A 27,558-nucleotide genomic window follows, 5' to 3' on the forward strand; every position below is an offset into this window, starting at 1 on the left:
GCGCAAAATTCAAATGTGATGATCATTTTTGTCTCGTTTAGGCTGCTGACGTTGGGAAGAGGGAACCAACGGAACCACTTTTAGAATCTCTAAGTTTTGTTAGAATACCTTTATAGGGAGAGTATGGACAAATCGATTTATGTAGTTCTTAGGGCCCAAAAGGGTGACAACGTGAAAAACGAAAATCACTAGAAAAGTGCCGCTGCCAGCCTATGCATTTGGAAGATCACTCCAAATGGCCGACTCAAATATAATTCCAATATAATTTTTGATTCGTGTAAATAGTTGAAATGTGAAAATTAGTACCACTGGATAATTCGAGTTCATAGGTTGGCTCCCCTTTTGGGCCCCAAGAGCTACATACCCTGATCAAACCTAACCTCCAAATTTTCGAGCTGTCCATACTCTCCCTATGAAAGTACTCTAAGTTTTGTATAAACGGAGTTATAAGCGTTTAAAGTTTCCAAATTTGGTCCGATCTTCCCGATCGACTCGATCCACTGTGTGGCACCTTGATTTACTCGAATTTGTTCCTCCGCCGACTACCTTTCCAATGACAAGCGCGAGGCCACCACTATTTACCGTGCAAATAATCGGTTATGAAACAGTGTCATAAACCCTCAAAAAATTACGACAACAACGTGGAAGCTTGCAAAATGGCGCGGGGCAGCCCCGGTCCCTCTACCAACTTTTACAGCGTTACGACGCGTCAAAGCTCATAAAAAGCGACTTTAATCACGCGGACGCTGCTAGCGAGTGGTGAAAAATAAATTCCGTTAAATACGAACCGATAAATCCCACACACACCCGGGCGCCGGCGCACTCCTCAAGGGAATAATAAGATCCTTTTTTGTTTTCATTTATTCTTTTTTGAAAAAAAAATTTAATTATTTTCCGACCCTGCCTTCCGCGTCATAAAAGTGAGGAAAAAAAATGCCCCCGCTGGTTTACACGTCACACGGTCCATGTTCGCGAAAAACGGTCGCTGCCTTTTCGACACGCTTCCTCATCGTGCTTGGAAAGGACCACGCATAGCCATTGGATTTTCGACTAGGGGTAGGTGGTTCTTCCTTGGTAGGGAGGTTTAAGTGGGAGGAGTGGCAACGCTGGGCGAAAGGGATCCCGGAGCGCACACGGATCGCGCTGATGAAGAGTTATGACAGCATATTAAAAGGGATTTTTGGAATTCATTTAAAGGCAGGGCTGGAGGCGCGGAGGGGTTTATTTTGTCCGAGCGGCGGGGAGCGTAACCGGAATTTATGGCGGCCCGAGTCAACGTAATAAAAAGTTAACAATAATTAATATGATTTTGAGAGGTCAGGGCGCCGTGTGACGCAACACACGTTCCACCCGTGGACAAGTGCCACGGCGAATTACTGCAGAAAGCAGCGAAAATCAACCCCCTCTTTTTTTGCGAAAGTTGCACAATGGACCACTCGACAGGCTGTGAAAACAATTACGCACCCCAATTGATATTTTCTTCGAAATTTCATGAAGGAGACAGAGGACATTGAATACCTACTTCAAGGTTCATTTTATGAGTTAGGAGATGATGTTTTTATATTTGATAATTTGAACTTCATTTTGCAATCGAATTGCAGTTACTGACGCGCTTAAATACAAAAACTCCTATATAAGCCCTAGCTTATGTTGATCACGCAGGAAGTCAGGGCTTATGAGTTTTTGGACTTAGGAATCTTAACAGATTTAAACTTGCGTTGTTTCTCATGAAATATAGCAGTTCAAGCTATTTAATTACATTATTACGTGTGCGTTGTGAAATTTGCGATTAAGCGATATGAAAAATGTCTATCTTTTTGTGTGCAGACTAAGGCCAAAAGGTAGCCGCACTGTCTGCTTAAAACACATTAAAACAACAGAATCTCATCACGTGAGAGATTCTGCAACCATCTCGCGCGACACATTTCAAAATTGATTGATTGAAATATGTTTTGATTGATTGCTTGACTGATTGATACGTAATATTTCTTTACATATCGGGGGAAAAATCCTTCAGTGCTTCAACAATTAAACCAAACTTGAAAGTGCGTTTGGTCTTAATGCCTTGACTCCAGGTGTTTGTACCTATAAGTTCCTACATAAACTTTGTGATAATCTATCTTGTATTAATATGGGTTTAGAATTAAGAAAAAAGAAAAAGAAGAATAAAAATCGTCCGGAGGGGCACAATGCAGGGGTTCCCGGCTAATCCGGCCCTGGCCCGATTTAATTTGAAAATAGCTGATGTGGCTTGGTTCCTTTCTGCTGCAAACACGGTCCAATTCAACTTCACCCTCACCCGACTGAACTGCATAGATCGCAAATGCGGGCTCTCTAAAATAAATTTCCTTGGTCCAGCTCCACCAGGAACCGTCCGATGGCCGTTTCAGCGTTGGTTTCAAGGAGGCAACAACGCCGCGCCGCAACGCAGTGAGAATCCCGCGGCGCACGGTGGATCGAGTCAATGGGAGAGGTCGAACATGATTTAAAAACTTTAAAAGCGTATATCCTCACTAATATGAAATTTTGATATTTTTAAAGTGGTTTCATTGGTTTCCTCGTAGGATCCTCTGTAAAAGGCACCCCTTAAAATTAAAATTCTGATGAGATAAATGCAAAATTTTACAATTTTCGTCAAAAACTTTATGTCCGACTTCCTCCATGACTCGATCCAATGTGCGGCGCGTTCGCTCGAGCAGGTGAGCGGCGCGGCGCGGCGCGTCTCCGACGGTCGATGAACTTGGACGGGACGAGAGGGGGCACCGGCGGGGGGTGCGAGGGGGCCGGGGGGGGGGGGATAATCCATCGCCCCGGCTTTTTTACTACCACCTCGAGTTACTCCATTTCCGAATTCGGTCGAGTTTTTTCCTCCTTCCCCGACCGCGGCCGCGGGTTTTCGTCGGCAACGAAAACGCCGAGAGGAGCCTCCAGCCTCCAGCGGCCGGGAAGCGGGATCTTTATGGAAAGCGACGCGATACGCGCCGTAAAACCCGGCGCGATAAATCGAAAACACCGCGGGAACACAGGTGCGCTCGTGGTGGGACGCGAGCTAGGATTGTTTATACAGGGTGTTCCGGGGAAAAGTCGGGACGGCGAGGTATTTTTCACGGATTTGGGTTTGAATTCCTGATTTTCAGGGTTGCCGCAAAATTTGAAAAATGAAGTTCACTGATTTTCTCACTGATTTCCCTGACACAATTTGGTGAATTCCAAGCAGTGAAGATAGGACAGATGGTTAAGAAGACATAATTGTAAATACAGTGAAAGCTCGCTAAGTCAAATTGTGTTCGGACCGACAAAAAGTTCGACTTCAGCGGCAATTCCTCTTAACCGATTCTCCCCTTAGCTGTTTGACGTTTCTAGGGCCCGAACAAAAATTCGACTTATTCGGCTTTTCGTCTTAAACCGTACGTTTCGACTTAGCGAGCTTTTACTGTAGTTTTCAGGCAACATTTTTTGTTCAAAACCTTAAACCCATTTTAGAAAGCAAATAAAGGTGATTTGACAAATTTTCTCGGACATTAACAAATATCGATAATCGATCATTCACGCCTCGCCACTGTCCTAGGCACAGTGGCACGGTCACACGGTTCTCCTCGGCCAATTTCGAGAAAGTTTCCTGACAAAGTGAATAGAAAAGAATTTTACGGTAAAATAGGTATTCCGATCCGTATTCATGGACGGCTTCTAATGTTGGCCGCTTTCGATATCCTGAGCAACGCAACTTTTTTGGGCACCCTATGACTTTTACGAGCACACCTGTTGGTAAAGGTTCAGTGCGTTGTTGGTATTCAAAGCTCCGCAACCGCAAGTGTTAGTTGCGATCATTACGAAACGAAAGGTAGGTTTCCCATTGGTTTTCACGAAGCGGCTTCGTAAAATCCAAGATGAAAAGCGGACCAGCTGGACTGCGTTTAGCAGAAAGGAACCAAGTCACGTCAGCCATTGCCAAATTCAACTGGGTAATTTAATTTTTTACAAGAGAACTTTGGTGCGGATTCCTTTGAAAATTTTAAGAGATTTGCTTCGTTCTAGGCAGAAAATTCTGTAAAATTTGCATAAAAATCCGAGCAACCGTTTTCATGTAAACAATAAAATGTCCAAGTAAATTTGGCAACGGCTGATGTGGCTTGGTTCCTTTCTGCTTAACGCGGTCCAGTTGTTCACGGGTAATAATTCGTTTATACACTCCCTTCGACGCTTAATAAAACCAGAAACAATGCATTCACGAGCGGGATCAAATGGACGTATTTCTGGCAAACGGAACTATGTGCGTTAAGACATGAGCCCTGAGATCCATTAGGATATATGCATAACAGGGCTCACGCCATTATGCACATAGTCACGTTTGGTAGAAATACGTCCAAAAGTCGGTATACAGCGAATCTTGGCGTCCGCGAACTGAGCACGATTTGTTAACTATTTTGTGGGTACTTTGTTCCATCCCGATTCTGAGAGCGTTTTATTGGCGGGTGCTGAAGACACTACACTCTTACTGCCTATATTGTAAAAAAGGATGCATAAAATAGGGGTAAATTAAACTGACACGTCTGAAAAGAACTGAATGGTGAGTGGAGTTTCTAGAGGTCAGGCACGTGGACTTGAGGATAAATTCGATTTATGGAAGAAGGCAGATAAAATACGCTGGAGATTTAACAATAGGTATTTAAACCCAAGTAACTTGTGAGGTGGCGAAATGAGTTAACCTTTAAGGCCAAAATTTTGTCGACAGCGAACTTATATTCGCGAAAAACGAAAAGTGCGTTACCATCGCACCATTTGATAGCTGGTTGATGGTTTTTACCGTTGAGGATTTACGGATTTCGAAACGATTCGAAAATTTCAATTCAGAAGAAAATCGTGAATATTTTTCCTTGAAATTTTCAGACACTTTAGATTAAAATACTGGCAAAACTCTGTGAAAAGTCGGAAGAAAAAAACATTAACAAATATTCCTGATAATTAGTGCGATTTTTCGAAAAAAAAAAAGAAAAAAAAAAGTGATAACGCCGTATGGGCCCATACGGCGTTCTTCCTTATCAAGACAGTTCACCTTACAGGTGAATATTCCTACCACCCGACAGAATATTTGTTTCAGTGAAAAGTTGGAGGAAAACCCCTCTAAAATTGTTAGATAATTTGTGTTTCTTCAAAGGAAATCGAGCAACGCTTGAAGGCTCATACGGCGTTCTTCCTTAACACGGCAGTTAACTTTACAGGTGAATATTCCCACCATCCGACGGAATATTTGTTAATGAATATTTGTTCAGTGAAAATTTGGACGAAAACACCTCTAAAATTGTTGGATAATTTGTGATTCTTCAAAGGAAATCGAGCAACGCTTGAAGGCTCATACGGCGTTCTTCCTTAACACGGCAGTCCACTTTACAGGTGAATATACCCACCATCCGACGGAATATTTGTTTCAGTGAAAATTTGGACGAAAACACCTCTAAAATTGTTCGATGATTTGTGATTCTTCAAAGGAAATTGAGCAACGCTTGAAGGCTCATACAGCGTTCTTCCTTAACACGGCAGCGGGCCGATTTTAAACCAGCCCGATAAGACATCGAATTGCGATATATTGCATGGTTAAGATAGGGCTATGTCTTGTCGTGTCGGGCTGACATAGTTTCAATAATCGGGCCGCAGTTCACTTTAGAGGTAAATATTCCCACCATCTGACGGAATATTGGTTTCAGTGAAAATTTGGAAGCAAACCCCTCTAAAATTGGATTCTTCGAAAGAAATCGAGCAACGCCTGAAGGCTCATACGACATTCTTCCTTAGCACGGCAGTCCACCTTACAGGTGAATATTCCCACCATCCGACAGAATCTTTCTTTCGGCGTGAGCACCGGGCAGCCTCGTAGAAAGGACCAAACCCGTCCCACGGCACCGTCCATTTCATCTACCTGAACGCATCAACCTGGGCGGTGACCAGGGTGCTGGGAGCCGCGTTGGTCCGGCGCAGCGGCGGACCACGGGGTCCACGCCACGGACCCCGGGGTCCCGCGTTCCGGGCCATCAGTCCGGTCCGGCAACCGGGCGCGGTCCGCTCTCACGTTTCCACCGCAACCTTGAGACCCCGACACGGGGCTTCGAGTGCCCCCCCCCCCCTCCCCCGGGCTTCATCCCCCGTATCGGTTTCACTCGGGCCTTTGGGGTGGCCGAGGATGCGCTCGGCCTCGGTTGCATCCTCCGGCCGCGCATCTATTTTTTAACGTGGACCCCGGTTGGGGTGTACCGTGAGGCGATCGGGGGCTCAAGGTGGATGGGAGATAGGGGGCTTCGGGTCCTATTGTCAGTGTCTCGTACCGTGGGGTGTATCCTTTATGGCTGAGGGTTCCTGGGCATACCGGATCGGCGCACAAAGGGCGAGTCGAGTGCTGGCTTCCGAGTTTAAAAAAGAATTAGTTCTCGGCGCGGCGGAAATTGAGGCGTTGGGTGCAGAAAGGGCATTTCTTGGTTGCGAGGTTTCAGAGTCTCTACTGTTAATTTATATATCAGAGAGGAAACTATTGGGTTTTCCTGGAATTTTTAGTTCTCAGAAATGAAAATTATGAAGAACAGTCTGTAAAAATGTCAAAAAATGCCATGCATTTGCTTTAAAACGTTGACGGGAACCTGAGACACCGCAACCAAGAAATGCCCTGTCTACACCAAACGCTTCAATGGAGAATTTGCATGAAATTTTTTTATTGCTTCATCTGAAAGACCTTAAAGAGCTGATTTCACAGAATTTTTTATAATTTTTTTTTCTGATATGGGAAATAGTGTAAAAATAGATTTAAAAGTGAGAAATTGCACCGCCTAGTGACGTCATCTGGCGGCTTTTCCCATTTAAACGCATGTATTTAAGCAGATCAGATCTTTTTGTCATATCTTCTCCAATGGTCGTTTAATTCATGAACAAAGGGTATTCTCGTGTTCATTTCACTCAGTAGTTTCCATTTAAACACGAAATTCATTAAATTTCAGACACATGCAAATTCTCCATTGCGGGTTCATTCGGTTCTCACTCTTTTTTTAAAATCAGGAAAATGGCTAAGATCTAAATGCATCCTCTACATTCCAAAAATGCAAGAATGAAAAATTAATGAAAATGAAAAAGTATACGCTGCCTCAGGTACTAATTAGGTACAACAGTTTACGCACTAGATTTTTGCTGACCAAATACCTAAAGAGGTATGCAACACTCGGCAAAGAAACGCCAATGCTATGAAAGATTGATAGACGAGTTCAGGAAGTTCGAAGCCGTTTTCATTCGTCTCAAAATGGGAGTTGAAAATGAACGCGTCATCGCTATACCTTTCTTGGCCTTCTCATTGGCTGACGGACCGCACTGCCGTGCTAAGGAAGAGCGCCGTATGAACCTCCAGACGTTGCTATACCTCTTTCAATAAAAACTTAATTTACTAGGAAAATTGTAAATATTATTCTTTAATTTTTTCAAACAATTTTGTTCGCAATTTTATCTAAAACGTCTGAAAGTTTCAAAGAATACACACGATTTTTCTCCAAAACACATGTTTTATTCGGGGCAATTTGGCAATTCTCGATTGTCTATACGGCGTGTTTTCTTAGCACGGCCGCGCAGCTCATCGATGAACCTGTGTTCAGCCCCACTTGGAACGTGTGAAGCCGATTGCGACAAGGTTTCTTAGGTTTTTTACCGAGGAGATTTGATGAAGGGATTAAAGTTGTCTGGATGGAAAGGCGGGGGCGAATCTGGGTCCAAGGAAAGGAATTCGAATTCGGGGTCCAGGGTCTGATTCAGTCTTTTTTATTTTTTTTCTCTCCCTCTCTCTCGCCTCCATTGATATGTGAGTCTCCTTCTGACAGTTCGTGAGTCTATCTTAATCACCTCCTCTCATCTCCTGCATTGATGTCTTATTCCTTCTCTGCGGCTCGCACAACTTGACTTTGCCCGGGTTTTGTCTAATCAAACTTTGGTGGATATAGAATAAAAGCATTTATCTCGTTGCGCCTCGTGGCAAATTTTTCTCATCTCCTATCATTTCTCGATAGGAGAATGGATCATTGGAACCTCTCTAAACTTCGAGTGTATTTTTCCGCAGCTAACTTAACTAAAACTGTTTCCTCGAATCCCCAGTTCGTGAAACTAAAGCGCTAAAACTGTGATCGTCTGGACAGGGCAGCCTACACTAGAAAAAGGCTCTAATTGGATCTTAAGCCTGACTCTTAAAACACGTTATACGAAGAGAATAATTTTGATTCAATCGGATTATTTCTTGAATCAAAAAGATATATACTCAAATTAAAAGGCTTGGCTCTCGATTCAAGCCAAAATCCGATAGAATCACGGTATTTTTTCTCATCAAACTTTTTAAGAATCCGGACTCTCGACTTTAGATCCGAGAGACTTTTTTTTCCAGTGCAAGTTGGACGGCCTCAAGCAGAAAGGAGCCAAGCCACATTACCTAGTGCCACATTTAATTGGGTAATTTAAGTATCTACATGAAAATGGTTGTGCGGATTTTGTTGGAAATTTCAGTGAATTTTTTGCATAGTCACGAAGCATCAATTCCAGTTAGGAACGCACTAACAGAGGATTCTCTTGTCACAACATTACTAGTGCCACAGTTAATGGAATTTAATATACGATGGCTGCTCCTTGATTGTTTGAAATCGTTTCATGAATCCTTGATCGATATATAGCATTGTGAAGATAGGAGAGTTATCGCTCGAATTTCTTTCAGATGAACTGCACAAACGTTCTCTTGTAAACAGTTAAATCGCCGGGTTGAATTTAGCAATGGCTGGTAAGGCTTGGTTCGTTTCTGCTAAACGCGGTCCAGTTGGGTCTCCAAAAGACCCAACGGTCATACTCTCCTCAAAAAGACACTCCGACGTCACGGGCACTGGAAAAAAACACATTGGATCTAGAGTCCAGACTCTTAAAAACATCGACAAGAAAAAGTACTCTTGATTCAATCAGAATCTAGCTTAAATCAAGAACCAAGCCTCTTAATTTAAGCGGATTTCGTTTCGATTCAAGCAAAAATCCGATTGAATCATGAGTATTTTTTCTTGTCAATGTTTTCAAGAGTCTGGACTCTAGATCCAATGTGTTTTTTTTCCCCCGTTGGGCGTCCAAGACGTTAAAAGTGACGAGACCGTGTCGGCCACGCATCGGCCGCGGACTGAGCGACTGACTGAACCCGCAGATTAACTCTTACGGGTCCGAGCTCCAAGGCGAGCCCCCTCCAGAACTGCTGGACCCGTCATAACCGCGGAGGAGTAAGACTCAAAAATCACGCGCGTAATCCATCGACATCTCGCGGTCGCCGACTGCGTACGCCCGCTCACGCACACGCACTGCGCAGCCGCCAAAATTTCGACGAAAATAGAGGAATCCGTTCCCGGGATACTCCTAATAGGGCTCATTTTCTGCAACATCACTCTCGCGCTCGGAATAGAACTTATCCGGAACTTAACGCTAACTTAGTAAATGGTTCGTCTTAAAAGCTGGAGTCAGCGCCGCTCGCTAAATCGAGCGTTATTTTTTCGAGCTCCGAGTGGAAACGGCAGAAAAAGAGATTCATAAAACGTTTTTCGTTGTATTTAAATTCAAAATGGAGCTGACCCAAAGAGGGACGTTCTGTGTCTTGTTTCAAATGCTGAATCCTGGCCTTGTATGGTTGCGAGGGCTTATCAACAATTTAGTGTAAACAGTTGATTGTTTCACCCAGCAGTAAAGTAAGGTTGCGCAAGAAGTTGCTCCTTAAACACGAGGAATTCCAAGTACAATGGAACTTTTAAAGATTTTTTACTGTCCCTTCCCTCTCCCTCCCGCCTTCTTTCAAGAGCATTGGTCTAGCTCCCCTTGATTTCTCATTTTCCAAAATATCCTACCTTTGATTTCCCAAGTTATAAGGGTACCGTATGATATCCACGAGTACAGTGAAATGTTCTAAAAATTGAGATATACATTTCACCCACTGTGAATGCGGGATAAATCGCTTAAAATACAGTTCAAAGGACTTAACTGGAAGGAGCCTAACTACCCCTGGTAAAAATTGGCAGTAGAATCTGTGTTCCAAAATACCATAGACCTACAGCCGGCTGTAAGATTTCCAATAGCTTCTATAGCCGGCTACACAATTTCTCATAGCCTTTTATAGCCGATGGCGATTAAGCAACAGCCAGGCGATAAAGTGTATGCTAAACGTTACTAATTACGGATGCTAGGACTTAGTGAGTTTTTGGAATACTGCTCTCTTTTTGGACCGTAGTATCTTGATTTATTTTGCGAGGAAAGCTCCGTACTTTTGAAGGATGCCTGCCATTCCTAACATGTTGGAGCGCCTGCAATTTTGTATGATACTGTGCAATACCTCTGGTGTGAAATAGTTGCTTCAAGCGCCGTGGCAGGCGGGCAGCCGGCGCGAAACACGCATTGGCGCCTACAAACCTAACAGGGATACTTCACGCGTTGCGCAATGCGTGAAGTATCCCTGTTAGGTTTGTAGGCGCCAGTGCGTCGCCGCTCCGCTTTGTGTTAGGCTCTAATATTTAATCTGGCGGAGTCAGCGTTATTCAACTCATGATTTTGAAACGTTTGCACATCCTGTATGGATTATTCTCATTTTAATTGATGAAAAAAAATATGTATTAAAGGAAAATATAATGTGTGTTTTGTAAATATTAATGTTGTTCCGTATCAAACTGAATGATTTCCAAAGCACACGAATTTCTACACAATTTCTTATAGCCTTTTATAATCGATGGCGAAAAAGCAACAGCCAAGCGATAAAGTGTAAAGCCCGGCGATAGGAACTATAGCCCGGCTGTATAATTTTTTATCGCTTCGTATAGCCCGGCCGTATGATTTTCTCCGCATTCTACAGCCAGCTATATGATTTTCTGTAGCCTTCTTTAGCCGGCCATAAGAATTCCTGAGGTATTTTGAAACGCAGCTCTTGTCGCCAATTTTTACCAGGGACACTAAACATTGCCAAATTTCCTCATACAGCTTCGATTGTTATTGCAGGGCCTAAGTACCTAGACTCTGATTCCGTCCGATCTACCAAATCTGCAGCCTGGCAACCGCGCGAAAAGTCAACGGCTCCGGCGCGTAAAAGCGCCTGGGGGTTCGACAATTCGGTTTTTCGGCTGCAGGATGGACGTTTGCTCCGAGCACCCGCGTCCAGCTCCACGCAGTTTCACTCCGCTAACGACCTGGTTCCGTGCCTCCGACGCCCCCCCCCCCCCCGCTCCGTGGGGAGGAGGGGGGGGGGGCGAGTGCGTAGGGCAGCCTCACCCACGCCAAGCTCGCGCCCAAAATGCAGCGCTTTAAGGCGCATTTCGACGCGTTTACTAGAACAACACCGTTGGGCAACGACTCCGATTGTCCGCTGGCGGGTTGCCAAATCTCGAATCCTAGGTGTTGGCGCCTCGCGCGGAGGATCCCGGGAAGTTTCGTACTTGCCGATAAGCGATCAGTAATCATAAATTCACGCAGTTCGCGAGTTCGCCATCGCCAGGATTAAAATTGGATTATGTTCGGTTGGACTGATTGCTTGGCGAGAGCTTTACAAACGGCGGTACTTAGACAGTTCGATGGCCGAGGTGCAAAACCACGTATCCCCATTGCGGTGTTTCAAAATCTCGACTCATATTTTTTTTTTTTTTTTTGAAGAGAAACAAGCCGACTGTACGGCTCGAAATTCATGCAGAATATCCTGTTGACAGGGAAAAAAATCCAGGCAAAGTTTAAGAAGTTACGTTGGCCAGTTTTCCAAAGAAAAAAATAAAGAATGATAGGAATTCTGCAGCGTGGCAAACGGTTTCGCACTTAGGTTGTCGATTTGCAACTAAGTATGCCAATTATTTTAAGCTAGGTACTTACAAGTCCACAGAGAAACACGTCAAGCACCGACAGGGACCGAACTTCAGACATTCCGGCACACCACTGTTTTCGGCTCAGGAAACTGGATTTCTCAGTCAGAGGAACCGCGCTTAGGTTTGGAAAGTCATTGTTTCCGGTAGAAAAAAAACACTAACGAAAAGTGAGTGTACCTAAAAATAATCTAAATCTGGTCTAGAGTTCGGTTTCTTCACCAAAAACTTCGATTACCTACTTGGACCAAAAACGTATGTGAGCCATGATAGCCGAAGTTTTTTTTTTCACTATGGCCGTTACCTACGCCTTTTGAGCCGAATGATTTGAACTCCGCGAAAAAAAAGGAAGTTTTTTTTCCATCGGAAAGTGAGAGGTCCACCGGTTAGTGGTCGGGTGGATCTCCACGCTTTATTGTCGAAGTAAAAATGTTTATTCATGCGCGCGCTCGTTTTTTGGAGAGTATTGAATTCGACTCTAATTTGAAATCTGAGGAGAAACCAAACTGTCACTTTCTTTCTCTCTGTGATTTAATTCGCCTCTTTTTCCGAGGAAACGATCTTGCAGACAATGAGAAAAACGGAGATTGGCCATTAAAACATGTCAGGGTGTCTAGTTTTTTTTTCATTTAGGGAAATCCTGATTTTTCCTCATTTTTGACTGCTGAATTCTGATTCCATAATTTTTCCAAATCCCGATTTTTTGCGGGGAAAAATTAAAATTTCTGCATAAGCGTATGCGAAAGCATAAAAAAATCCGATCGGACAGCCGACTTTTCTCAAATCCTGATTTTACGACGGATTTTCCCTCAAATCCTGATGAAATCAGGATTAATTCCTGATTGATCCATAAATCCTGATGAATCCCAAATCCTGATACAATCGGGAAAATCCTGATGCTAGACACCCCGCATTGATAGAGACGACCAGATGTTGCTGAAATACCTAGCTTTAAGATAATCGAACGCACGGAAAAGATACTGAATGTTTCTCTAAACCTGCAAACGGAACGGTTGGATCCAACCAATTATAATCAGAACAGTAATTTGATCGAGAAGTTTATCTGATTGCAAGACAACTTAATCCGTCGTTAATTACCTATACCTGCGAAGAAACCACCTCACCTGACTCACGCACAGGCCGAAGACCCTCTCAACGAAAGGCGCCACCCTTGAGCGTGACAACGAGAAGAAACCCCTATTGTTTACTTCTCACCTGAGATCCTCCGGTGCCTTTTGTCGATGAAATGAATGGCCCACGGAAACAAAAGACTGATTCAAGAGCAGTTTGGGGGTCCGCATAGAGAAATCCGATCCAAGCAGGGTTAGTTATATTATCTCTGTGTTTGGTTTCAATTATTAGACTGGAGAGAGGTGCTCAAAAAGAAAGGTACCAAAAAAACTGATTCCAACAATGATTTATGTGGCACGCGTTTTCATGGGGTCTTTACAACTTCAAAAGGTTCAAAAAGGAATGCTACAGCCATGAAATAGGAGATCCAACCTTTGACATGGCTAATTGAGGGGTTTGATTACCTACATGGATAAAAAATTAGTTAAATCAATAAAAGTGTGCCCCGAAATTATTATACAGTACAGACACTGGAAAAAAAAATCACGGGCTATATAGACACAGGGTCCGTACCGTCCGTTCAGGGCTCAGAGGTTGGTTCGATTGTGATACTGCATGTAGGGAGCTGTCAAATGATAACCGGAATCAAAATGATTTTGGGAGTTTGTAATTGGACTGCATTTTGAAATTTGGAACTTTGAATTCTGGCTCTGGCATTCTGGAAAAACACTTATGCACATAGGGAAACTAATGGCACATACGTTGTTTTTAAACGGGGCTAGAATTTATAGTTCTTAATTGCGAAATGTAGTCCAATTAGGGAGCGCTCATTTTTTCAGATATGGTCCGAAATCTACATTATTGTGTTTTTTTTTAAGATAAACGGTTTATCTTTTGCTACTTCAGGGTGTCCACTATGACAGGCTGGCCGAAAATCAGTACTTTTACGGTACTTTTTCAGTATATTCCCGAGAAATTCAGTACTTTCTCAACAGAAAAATTCAGTCCTTTTTCAGTACCTCCATTTGAAGAAATTTGAAAAATTTGAATTTCTCAAATTGCGACCAAAAAATGAGTAAAATTCCGGAACTTCATGCAGAATTTCCGCACTTTTTCGATACTTCCGGAGTTCCGGACCGCCCTTAAAAAATCAGTACTATTTCCGGACTTGTGGACACCCTGGTTACTTATACTTTGACCTATACCGGTCCATCGGTTCTGCAAACGTAGAAATGGGATATGGATTGGTAGATAAATAGATAGATAGAAAGATAGATAGATAGATAGATAGATAGATTGATTGATAGATAGATAAATAGATAGATAGATAGATAGAATACCTAATACTTTATTTTTTATTGCGGGTATGGGTTAAACAAAGAGAGAGCTTAACACATTAACATAATCACAAGAATTGACATCATAAATTACATAATAAATTAGGTACATACTACAATTTTACTAAATTTTCTAAAAATTACACCAGTCAATAGTGTTTGTGCGGAAAATTCATGGTTTGCTCTATCATTCATAGTGAAGTATCTTATTTTTAGGATGATGGCAAAGAAATTATAGATGTCTCAGGCGCTGTTCATTAGCATTTTTTCCTTTTTCGCTCCCCTCGTTTTAGTATTTCGTTCATGTCTTCATGGTATTGACTTCAGAAGTAATTTTTTAAATGTTGGTATACCTACCTACGGGGTATACAAATGATAGATTTAAATATACGAAAATTGATTGATTGAACAGTAGAAATCTTTTCTTTTCGACTCTAAGACTGCAAATAAATTCCCTGTTTTTCATAATTTTTAAAGGGATCCCACAGTTTGTTTTTACGTTTTCAAGTCATTATTTTCCCTTAAATCCCTGGTAAAACTTTCCTTTTAAAGTATGTGAGAAACTGGGGAGATCCCCCGAAAACCCCCTAAAATGTGGTTTTGGGGGGCTGAAAATATGTTCATCCAATTCTTTAGAGTTAATTTACCCCAAAGAGTTTTCGTCTCACAACTCAATTTTCGGCCATTTCCAAAAACAAAACAAAAATAGTGGACGGGAGGTCTGGAACACTCCGATGAAGCTTCAACTGAATCACCTCGATCAAAATCCTCGCCCAGGTTGGTGAGGAGCACTAACTTATTTTTCAGTACAAGAACTGTCAACGCAGGCACTGCTCCTAATCATTCTTTTTAGTCAGGAAATTTTTAAAGCGTCTTAATTGCCTGAAAACGAAAACATTCTCAAAATCCTCCATTACCATCTCCGCGATAAAAACTAGGAGACTCGAGAATAGACCCAGAAGGAGACTGAAAAAAGGCAGCTGTAAATCATTTAAACTGTATGGTCTCGGATCCTCTTCTTTCGGAAGCGGTGGAGCAGCTTCGGGGGCGTTAGGAAAATCTGAATCGTAAGCCTTGCTCACATGACCCGACTCGAGAAATTGGGCCATTTTGCGGTTGAATTTCTCGACCAAAAACGAATTTTTCATGAACGAGTGAAAATAAGGCCGCACTTTCAAACGCTCCGCAACCAGATGATATTCAAATTTTTCATGGAACTGCCATTTACGCAGAACAACACGGGTCCCTGAGCTGAGAGACGCTTGTAAACCAGCTACAAACGCATCGTTCTCCATGATAACGTGCACATTCCTCACGAATTTCTCCGGAACATAGTCGCGCCAGCGCCGAAGCAGCTTCTGAAATCCTACGAGGGATTGGCTAATCTCTTCATCAAGCAGCTCCAAATACAATGCCAAATTGCAAGCGAGCTTGCCTCTCAATTTCTCGGAGAGACCTAGCTGAGCAAAATATAAAGCTGCTGCTTCAGTATCGGGTACTTGGATGAGCAGATCGGAGTCCTCCAGGTCCTTCAGCGTGTCAATCTCGGGATACTGCACCGTATTGGTCAGCAGCGTGGTCATACCACCAAGGAAAACGGAGGAGATAATAAGCGCTGAAAATATAAAAATGATGAACAAGATCTTTCCGGTGAAAAGTTTGCCCAGGAGCAAACGCGGCGGGCTTCCACATATGAAGTATGCGTACATTGTGTGTGCCGCCGATGTGCTATCGTAAAGAGAAATATCTGTCTCTGAATACAAGTTCCGAAACGGTCCGCCCTGAGCTTGAAGGAAAACGTACTGCATCAGTACGAAGACGATGACTGTGATACCGATGAAAATCCAAACTGGAAACGAAAAGACTTTGAACGGCACCAAACATTGAGGTAAAAGTTCACTGTGTGGAGTGAGGATGCACATGGCCTCTGTCTCAATACCGACTGAGAAATCGAACCTCGAGTAATCGATCTCCTCTGTACTCGCACCAATTTCTACATGATGCAAATCCACGTTCAATTTTTGGCCTACTTCGTGACCGATCTCCTCGACGGCAAATCCGAGATAAAATTTGCTAGTGCAATTTATCGATTCCGCTACCAAATCGATGATTTTTTCCTGAACGGTCGACATCCACCTGTGAAAATGCTGATCGATAAGATAAACACCTTCGGAATCGTCGGGGATAAAAGACAGAGGTTTTCTGTGCATGTTGGTGACGGAGAAATCGAAATAAACCTCGTGGTCCTCGCCGCTGTACCAGATTATATTTTCGGCAAAATGGTCGTATCGACTGCAGCCTTTCTCGCTGCAGATTGTTGTTTTTACCCCGCGAAAAAACCGCCAAATAAATTTAAAGCAGATGATCAGCTCAGCAAAATCGTTGGAAGCGGTTTCGTTCGGCGAAATCACGGCATGGTGCTGTGTTGGTGGTTTACAGTCATCCCGGTCGAAATCTCTGAGCATGAAAATCAGGTAATTGTTCGAGTTCCAAATTGGGTTGGTGTACAAACCGCGAGTCATATTAAAATTGCGATCGGATAAAACAGAATATCCGTTCAGCTCCTCCAAGGAGATGAACAATCGCTCGTCACAAATCTCATCCGCCGTTCGTCGAGATTTATCGACACTAACGCAGTAACGTGGTAGTTTTGACAGCACGTAAGACTCACAATTCTCAAAACAGCGGACAGCAGATATTGAGTTTTCATGCTTCATGTTAAAATTACAATCCTCCCTCCATCTCGTTTCCCTCGAGGCAGAACTTAAAATCAGACTTAATATTTCCTCAACATTATCAAGGAAGAATATGAAATTCCTCACCTGAGGTTCGTCAATGAAATCCAGGAATTTGCAGTGGTGAGTTGTCAAAACTGTTGGGATCGATGAGATGTGCAAGGATTGAATTAGAACAGGTACCAAAGGGTCAGAGTTGAAATCGGCAATGAGGAACGATGCCTGCTTAGATAGTTGGACTGTATTGTGACAAACTCTGAGAGCAAGGGATATTAAACGGCCACTGTCTTTTTCATTCACGGTGAACGTCTGGAAGGTCTGAATATGTGTAATTATCACGACAATAAGGATTAGAACATAGGCGATTCGTTGAACATTTTTGCCCATGTCGTAGATAAATTAACTTTCACTGACAGATTATTTGAAAAAATTGAATTTTCTACATTCGAAAACAGCAAAACTCGAAAAGAATTAAAATAAACCGCAAGGGAGAAAAAAACTGGAAGTGAGCAGGAAAATGTAGGTTGGATCAAATCAAACGTGTTAGTATACAAGTGGTCATGTTTTTTCTATAGATTACTTCAAAAACATAGTGTTGATTCATTCAGTGTTGCTTTATGTCATGTTTATGTTCTTCAAAAACATGGTGCTGATTCATTTTGTGTCGTTACATATTCAAGCTGGCATTACAAAGTGGGTCAAGATACTCGGACCTCACTGTAAATAAATATGTCCTTTCAAAATTTGAAATCATGAACGAGTGAAGTAGATTTGTTAGTGATAAACAAGAGAATACAAAGTTAATGCGCTTCGTGATTTTTCTTTTTTCAAGTACAAATAAAAAATGTTCCGAAACATATTTATCACAAGAAACGTGTTAACTTGTGATCACTAAGATTTTTCGTACATACAGTTGTAGAACAGATTCTTTTGCATCATACAGACACAATTTCTCTTTCTAGGAAACGAGACGGCAGTTCATTATGCAACAACTTCAATTTATATGGATTTTTTAGAACCATTTCAATTGATTTCTTGATTTACACAAATTTTGATCAAATTTATGAAGGGATTTGAAGGAAATGTTACGGAGATGTCTTCACAGACCTATGTATATGCGATTTAGTATAGTACACCAATACTTTTTCATTTTGTTGCTGTCTCAAGTCTGTGGAATGCGTAGAGCATCAGATTGTTTGGTTTTTTTCTTTTTTACTATTTACCGTTTACGAAAAGGAATTTACACTCTACATCAGATAAAAATGGACAATTTAGGCCGAAAAAATGTGTTTCTTCAAGCAACGATGTTTCCTTTGTTCCCTGTTAATGATTCTAATTTTTATTTTTATTTTATATCATGATAATAATTAATAATATATAAATAAATCAAACGTTAAAAAAATAATTATATAATTAGATACATTTGATTTTAAAACCTTACGCATGAGCGATTTATTTTTAAAAAAGAATTATAAACTTATTGTATTTACCTTGTCATTAAACATCCAGAAAAATTTTCGGGGAACAATTATTATGCGTAGTTCTTAAAATACTCTTTCAAAATATATAAAATAATACGCTCTCTTTGAATTTGACCGTTACTCGCGGTGAGTAGAGAATCTTGTCACAGTGACAAGACTATCGAGTCCGGTGGCTCAGAAACCTAGCATATAAAACAAGACTGGTCTTGTTGCATTAACAAACGGGTGTTGTTTCCCAAACAAACTGAGTTGTTTGGCAGACTAAAATTGTTCTGAGCGGCATTAACATTAACTTGCCATATGCGGGATAAAGAACTACCATATGTAATGGACTGCAATTGCTAATTTAGCTTTGCGAGAAAGTTGAGATGAAAGCACACCTATAGGAGGCGCGTCACTGCAGAGTGGATCGAGTAAACGGTAGAGGTTGGACATGAAGTTTTGGACCAAAAACTGCGATTTTGATGTTCATTTGGTCAAATTTTTAATTTTAGGAGGTTTTTCCTAAAGGAAATTTTACGAGAGAACCAATGGAATCACTTTAAACACCTCACATCTTGTTTTATAAGATTGAGTCATCAGCTTATGAAGTCTCCAAATTTTCTCCGACTTCTTAAATTGACTGGCTCCATTGTGGGCCGAAACTCCCGGGTGCTGGCGCCGTAGCTTCAATTGCTCCACAAAACGTGTGTTGGTTTTTGTTTCACTTCCTGTGCGTAGTAACCCGAAAGTAACACAAGAGCGCAAATATTTTTATCAGTGTACTCGGTATTGGAGGAGTGCGAGCAGGAACGTAAAATTAGAAATGCCAACCGGCTGGGTCCGAAATTGCCTTAAAAGCGCACTTGAACAGTTCAATTGATCAAACTATGGCAAAGACCGTTAATTAAGCCATAACAGGTACCAATCCGTTCTATTAATAAAGCTAAAATATGTGCTTTTTGGACTGAAGTCAATTCTTCAATCGCTCATGAAGAATTCGTGCCTGCTGTGGGGTGAGAGCGTTGAAAAACGGAATGAAAGCAGAAGGTGCTAAACCATTAATGAGGCTACTCGGATTCGAGAAAAAAACCAAAGCGTGTTCTTTCGATACGTCCGACGCGCCACTTATTCCTTTGAAGATATCGTCCAGGAGCTATCGACTTAATTAGTGGATTATCAGCTTCCCACATATTCCAGTTAAAAAGTACTTCTTTCCATGCCTTGATGGCACCTAATTTATTATTCTTTTAGTTTCGGATTGATCGAGGACGCGTGGTGACAAGTTTCCTGAAATTTAAAATTTCTTGACTTACTTCCAGGGTTATCCCACAGAATTTGGAAGATGAAATTCCCTTACACTTCCCTGATTTCCCTGACGCATTTTGGTGAAATTCCTTGAAGATTAAAGATATGAAAGGTGGTTAAGAAGACATGATTGAAAACAGTTTTCAGGCAAAATTTGTTGTTTGAAACCTCAAACCCATTCCAGAAAGCAAATAAAGGTGACTTAACAAATTTTCCCTGGAATTTTCTGGTTTTCCCTAAATTTTTAAAATTCCCTGACTAAGGCAACCCTGTACTTCGTGGCTTCTAACACACAAACAGACGAATTTAAAACCGGAATCAGTCTAGCCAGGTATGTATCGATGGCTATAGTACAAAGCCATGAATCTTCATTGCGGCGTTACAAAACGTCTGCTCCTATATTATTTTTTTGAGGAGCGACAGGTCATCTTCAAGGCTAGAAAGTTTCGCAGAATATTCTGCTAACGGCGAAGAAAAATCGAGGAAGTTTTCGAGAAACTGCGTTGACTGTTTTTTCAAAGGAACAATCGAGTATGACTGGAAGACTTCAACGTCACGTAGTTTCGCGTTTTGGCCATCGAACAATTTCGCGTTGCATACTTTTTTCTTGTGTTGTGTGGTATAACTGGGCTAGCATGTTCCAAGCAACTTGTATTCCCTGCCCTTTATTCTGGACAAATCATTGAAGAAACTATTAGAATGAGTGCTGAACATTGTATGCAGGGGGTGGCATTAGTACGCTAATGCTACGCTTCATACCGACGAAGAAACATGACATAACTGCTGCAAGCAACTATTATAGCTTCCAAGCCGCTCACATTGCCTATTGAGAAATTGAAGGCGAACTGATCGGAACGAGTAGGAAAAAGTTTGGGTGAAGTCTGAAAAGCTGCTACATCTATGAACAAACCGAATGATTGCGAAAGTTTTCTTCACTTTTTATTTATTTTTTTTACTTGTTCTTTGATTGATGACGCTGACGGGTATAGGTACTGGAAAAAATACGTAAACTATGTCTTGAAACTCTATGACTGTCCGATAGAGAAAATAAAACTTCTCTCTTTTCTCGGGGCTAATCCGAGGATGCTGACCAAATGTGTTCCACTTGGAACCCCAAGAGTTATATAAAGAAAAGGCGATACTTCATCACGGAAGCAACCCCAAATTGAGTATTAGGGGTATCTAATTTTCGTAAAATTTCCAGGGAAGGACCCCTAGACCCTCCTTTCCTTAGGGGAAACTCCTATACCCCCCATCGCCTCCTAACTTTTTCCGCTCTTGGATTGCCGATTGCGCAACTTCTTAAATAACAATAAAATGACTACTGAAGGCAGACCAGAAAAGCTCATTTACACGGCGATTTTCCAAAATATCAGCATTTCTTCAGGTGCAAAGATATTCCAAGGTATCCTCGCGAGATGAAAGAAGTATACGTCGAACAATCCAGGCAGCATTGTCATGCGCCTGGCTGGCTTCCCTCTGCAAAAATGCAGCCCCTAAGAATCCAGCGATCGCTATCAACAAACAACGAGATGTAAACAAACCTTTAGGTTGATGCAAAACTTCTCTCCATTATCCGGATCATGTCCGCGTGGGCGGGGGCGAGGGCGAGGAAGGAGCACAGAATAATCCTCGGGGAGCGGAGGCACAACACAGAAATCGGCGACAAAGGAACCACCACTAAAACACAGGACACAGCGCAGGGTGCATCGGGGATTGCACGCGCGACGCTCGCGATTTCGAAACGCGGACGCGATGGGTCGATGCACCACCCTGAACACCGAGGATCCTTCGGGTTTCCCACGCGCGAAAATCCGCGATTTGGGAAGGCGAGGCCACGGAAAAGCACAGAAAACACAGGGTATCCCGGGGAAAAGCCAGGAGAGTCGCGGAGCGAGGCGTCCGGAATTTGCTCACATGCGACCGATGTAAACAACTGAGTTTCGTAGCGACAACGCTGCCAGCGCGCCAGTGCCCGCCGCGACTTCCCCTCTTTCCGACGAGGGACTCGGGAGAGGTGGGAGCAGGCGCTGTTGCCAAGCCGAAAGGTTTCCCGAGCCCTTTTTCTTAGTCATAGGGGCGGTGCGCACTTCCTCGGGTAGGGTGCCTTTTTGCATGCATGTATTGCGGACATGTTCTTGGGTCCTGTCTCCACGGGGCGATTTCATAGGATTCGTCGCAGGTTTGAATCGCAGGATTGGAACTTCTGGGATTTCTCCCGGTCACCGTCTTCACGCGGCAGGGCCGTTGGGCACGCGGCAGGGCACGTTCCTGCGACAAGTTGGCGTGGAAGGAAAATTGGATTCATTTTGCAATAAGATAACCTATTTCTGGCTAATTTTAGAAACAACATATGTATGCCATTGATTTCCCTATGCAGATGCGTGCTTTTATGGAGGAACCAGAGGTAGTGGCTACTTATTACAAAGTGTAATCCAATTGTGAGTATTTAACGGGGATTAAAATGATAACTGTACACGATGAACGAAAATTAGAAAAATTATTTTAGCTGAAACTAACACAACCAGTGAAGTAAACAACAAAATATCGCACAATTTGGTTTCACTTCTTCTTCCACTCTTAGTTGGTCTTAGGGGTGGGCACAAGTACAAGGACCGTGCTTAGTACAGAGAAAAGTATTGATTAACTCAATACTTTTCCCAACTTCCGAATTGGGATTTTTCCATGGGACCAATCCCGTGAAACGGCCCATAGAGACAAGGTCTAGGATGGGAAGATCTCTCAGGCATGTAATAGATGGCTGAAGTATGACACCACGTTTCTCCATTGCGGTTTTTCAAAATCTCCACTCCTTGTTTTATTTTCGAGGAGCAAATCAACTTTACAGCATAAAATTTATACGGACTAAGTTCAACGTCGCAAGCAGAGATACGAGGTTTCGCACTTCGGCCATCGATTTACGAAAACGCTTACGCAATTTAAGTAACAACCGATGACGCTCCCTAGGTTTTGAATCTCTGATGTTAAAATGAGAGAATCAGTCGCACCATTTCACCTATTGGCGCTCATCTGACTTTAAATTGGACCGAATTTAGCAAAAAGGAGCCAGCGCGATTATAGTGCTGTAAAAATGTTGCTTCTTCATAATTATCAAAAAAATCTCCCGGAAAAGCAAATAGTTTTGGCTTCCCACAAAAAAATTGGTAACATTAAAGTGAAAGAATTCTGTAAATTTTAATATTGTACATATATTATTTTAAGAAGGAAAGGAGAAGTTTCACGATTTTGAAAACATTGTAATCGCGCTGGTACTTTTTTGCTAAATGCAATTCGTCAACTCGCACTCTTTCGTTTCCCGGCGAAGAGGCGAGTAAAAAAAATGAGAGTCTGAGTTGGTAGAGTTGGCAACCTCTCGGACGGGGGTTACGACGGGCATGGTCTGTCTCCCTCTCGCGAAGGGTGGAGCCGTGCGTCGGTCTCACTCCCTCGGAGCGCATTGCCAGGATTCTAGGGCCGAAAAATGCGGAGCGTGGACTGGACTCGAGCGCAATTGCCCGTCTCGTTGCAATGGCCGTTTTCGCGGATTATTTGAAAACCCCGCTCGCGCTCGACCTCTCGACATGCCATACTGCCGTGCTAAGTAGGAACACCGTATGTGTCATCAGGCGTTGCCAAATTCCCTTCAACAAATCAGGAATTTTCAGCAAAATGTATGAATATTTTTCCTGGGATTTTTCTTAGGATTTCGGCCGTAATTTGATCTAAAAAGTCGAAAAATTCCAAGGCACAATTTTCAAAAATTTCTTCAAGAATAAATATTTTCAAAAAAGAAATTTGACAACATTCAAATGTTTATACGGCGTTTTTACTTAGCACGGCAGTATGTGAGTCACTGCGTGTTGACGTTCCGTTCACACCTCCGAGATGACATGCGTTATGTGACGTGCAGTCGAGAGACAGAAGTCATTCGCAGCTTTCGTCTATGGCCCATACGATACGGTGCACTTGTGCAAGTCTGTTCGCTTTCAGTCATTAGAGGGGAATAAAATTAAAAAATGCGAATAATAAGAAATAGTAATACATATTTTATGCATAAAGTGCAGCGTATAACGTACAGCAATACATGGATCGCGTTTGGCAGAAAGGATTCAAGCCACACATTGGCTATATTGTCAAATTTAACAGGGCAATTTAATGTTTCACAAGAGAAAATTTGTGCGGATTCCTCTGAAATGGCGATGGATTTGCTTCGTACTGTGCAGAAAACTCACTGAAATTTGCACAAAAATCCGCACAACCGTTTTTGTGTAAAAAATTAAATTGTCCAATCAAATTTGGCAGTAGCTAGTGTGGCTTGGTTCCTTTCTGCTTAACGCGTCCAAATATACTTCTGAGGAGCGTACATTCAAAATCTGGTAAGCACAATTTAGATGTTGTTAAAATTTTAAATAGAATTACTCACTGTGGAACTATGGAAGTGCTGTGAATCATCCTTATTTTAGCGGCACAAGTGTCTACTCAAGAGCAAGTGAAGTTAGTGCGCCTTCAAAGTTTTGAATATGCAACGCAGACTACCGCGGAGCACGAATAGTTGTATCAAGCGTTGCGATCAACGTCGTGTCTGTCCCTCGACTTCAATGGCAATCATTTGTGATTCACTCTAGGGTAAATTTTTCTCCGTTCGATGATTTCATCGGTTTCTTCATACATATCGAGTAATAAAGATCATATAAAAAAGAAACAGGTAATACTAATAAGATCTCATTTGATGGGTCAGTTTGGTGAGCAACCTTTTCGAAGGACCTTTGAAAAAGTCGTCGGTTTGGTGTTGAAAAGAAGAGGGGTCTTTCGACTTGAAAACATTTCAAACTGATGTTTTGAGGTTGCAAATTTAGCTCTGGTAATTATTTTTACGTAATATTTTGAGACTACTCGCTCAACTCGAAATAATTGATAAATCTGAATCCTTATAAAAATTGTCACCTAATATGCATAATAGCCGGGACCTTCAACTATCGAATGCCGTAATTTTCCTCTTTGTGTATATAAGGTTATTAATTTGTTTTGTTTTTTTCTTTCTTTAAAATTTTCGGATTATCATCGGTCAAGACTATTGTGTGAAGGTCTTAAAGACAGAGGACAATCGAAGCGGTTGTTTCCAAAATAAATAATCAACATTGCTATGTATTTGAGTTTTTTAATTGGAACACACCAACTGCGGCTGTTGTATAACGAGTCGAATTTCCAAATAGCAATTTTGGTATACCTGTAACTCAAAATTTTAGTGAAAATTGGACTGTAAAGCCATACTAATTCGATTAACTCGAGTTAGGTTGGACCTGTGGAACAAAGGTGCAACATTTTCCAACGAAGCCCACAGCACGCCTCTTCCAAAACCATTGTGCGGTGACCGACCTATCTCGATCAGATTGGATTGAATACACTGCGCCCACACAATGAGTTCTCTCGTTTTATTTCTGTCCCGCATCGTCCGTCCTATTGGTTACGGTGTTTTCATTATACCTTTATCGCCGACATAAATATCACGCCGAAAAGTTTAAAAATTGTCCTGCACGCTAGGCCGCTTCTGAATCTTTCTACCCCGAGGCAAAACCAAATTCAGAAATCTATTAGAGAACCAAACAGGTTCGAAATCCAAAAATGAGTTACGAATGAGAATCACCAATCAAAAGAGACAGCGGCATTCATCTCGAGTCAACTTTATACCTGTTTTGGGTCCATGAATCGTCATCACGGAAAGGAAATCCACATGGAGTGTGATTCAGTATTGCCCATTTTCGTGTTCCATTTTTTACGGAGGAGCTAATGCATAAATAATTTACCTTGACAACCAACAGTAGAGCTTTGGACCTTCGATATGGATGGTGCATTCAAAATGCGGCGCAGGTCCGCACACTGATTAATGAAACGTCGATGAGAAAGGATGAAGTGAGTTAGGAATACCCGGCAGAAAAGAGTGATGTTTGTGTTGCTTCATCGACGAAACTGTGCTTTCTGCGCATCAAAGTTAAACTTAAAGTTTTTGTGTACAATCCTAAACTTTTATCTCAAAGTTCAAGTAAAATTGCGTCTTTACAAGAATAAGTGTTTTAAAAAAAATGTAGAAACAAATTGGATTTTATAATGACCTGTGAAAAACGGTAGGCAACATCACTAACTTGCCTTTCGAACAGATCTTACATACTGCGGTCAAACCCACATAGTGAGAGTAGGTCTGTGCCACTAGACTGACGGAAAGAACTCTGAGGTCAAGTCTGATAGGTAAGTATGATTTTAGTGGTGATCACCACTTCTTCCCCCGAAAATTCTAATGACTCTTGGAAACCGTAGTAAAAATTGGCGATAGAAGCTGCGTTTCAAAATACTATAAGAATCCTTACAGCCGGCTATAGGAGGCGATAGAAAATCATATAGCTGGCTGTAGAAAGCGGAGAAAATCATAGAGTCGGGCTATACGAAGCGATAAAAAATTATGAAGGCGGGCTATAGTTCCTATCGCCGGATTATACACCTTATCGCCATCTGCTATGAAAGGCTATAAGAAATTGCCTAGAAATTCGTGTGCTTTGAAAATCATTAAGTTTGATACGGAACCACCTTACTATTTACAAACCACACATTATATTTTCCTTAAATACATATTTTTTTTAATCAATTAAAATGAGAATAATCCATACAGAGCGTTGCAAACATTTCAAAATCATGAGTTGAAAAACGCTGACTCTGCCAGATTAAATACTAGAGCCTAACACAAAGCGGAGCGGCGACGCACTGGCGCCTTCAAACCTAATAGGGATACTTCACGCATTGCGCAACGCGTGAAGTATCCCTGTTAGGTTTGTAGGCGCCAATGCGCGTTTCGCGCTGGCCGCCTGCCCGGCGAGCCGCAGCGTGCTACGGCGCTTGAAGCAACTATTTCACACCAGAAGTATTGCACAGTACCATACGAAATTGAAGGCGCGGGAGCTTTCCTCGTAAAATAAATCAAGATACTACGGCCCAAGAAGAGAGCGGTGGTCTAAAAACTCACTAAGTCCTAGCATCCGTAATTAGTAACATTTAGTATACACTTTATCGCCTGGCTATTGCATAATCGCCATCTTAATATCTAATTTGAAAAATAGAATGAAATTGTGAATCAACCACTGTACTAATTGCGAGGGGCGTTGGTTCATTTGAAAGGTGTTGTTCTCAATGCTTCGGGAAAACTATAAATTATTTTCTGGGGTTTGTCCCCGATTTTTAAATCCCTAAAAACTCATAAATTGGATGAGGGGAAGTGGGGGTTTTTTGTTTTTTGTTTTTCGGAAAAGTTTTGTTGCTACGCATCTTACTTTACTGTTTGCTGTCTTTTTATCAGCTGTTTTCATTCAACAATCATCATTAAGTTTTTTTTTTTTTTTTTTTTTTTAAAAGAAATTTTATTTAAATATATCGTAACTACTACAAGTGTTTCTTGTATCTATCTACGTGGCTTAAAACTAAAACTTAACAAACTGCATTAATTTTATATGTTAACGTTAGATAATACTATGATTATCTAAAAGAACAGGAATTGTAAATTCTCTGCCTTCTTTCTTAAATGTATTATAACATAAAGGTTTTTAGTTTAATGGTTTTGCATTCTTCCTTTCACCCTCATTCACACTCCATTCACACTCTCACTCATACCTTACAGACTACTTAAATCTTGATGGGAGTTCAAAGGTCTCCCACCTTTTTAGCCTTTTCACAGGTATTGTACTATCTAAAAGGTTTAAAGCCTCTACATTGATATGCTTTTCAATACGACATTCATATC

At 41.8% G+C, this 27,558-nt stretch overlaps 1 protein-coding gene across 1 annotated transcript in view; it reads right to left on the reverse strand.

Moving 5' to 3' along the window:
* The window catches only part of tutl (immunoglobulin superfamily member turtle), a 400,439-nt gene extending 378,726 nt beyond the window's left edge, over positions 1-21,713 (reverse strand). Inside the window, exon 1 of the mRNA XM_019041621.2 lies at positions 21,320-21,713. The gene's annotated coding sequence lies outside the window, so the exon portion shown is untranslated. The remainder of the gene's footprint in view (positions 1-21,319) is intronic.
* Between the last annotated feature and the right edge of the window lie 5,845 nt (positions 21,714-27,558).

Source organism: Bemisia tabaci, chromosome 3 (assembly GCF_918797505.1).
Source record: "Bemisia tabaci chromosome 3, PGI_BMITA_v3".
In the NCBI taxonomy this organism is placed as follows: Eukaryota; Metazoa; Arthropoda; class Insecta; order Hemiptera; family Aleyrodidae; genus Bemisia; species Bemisia tabaci.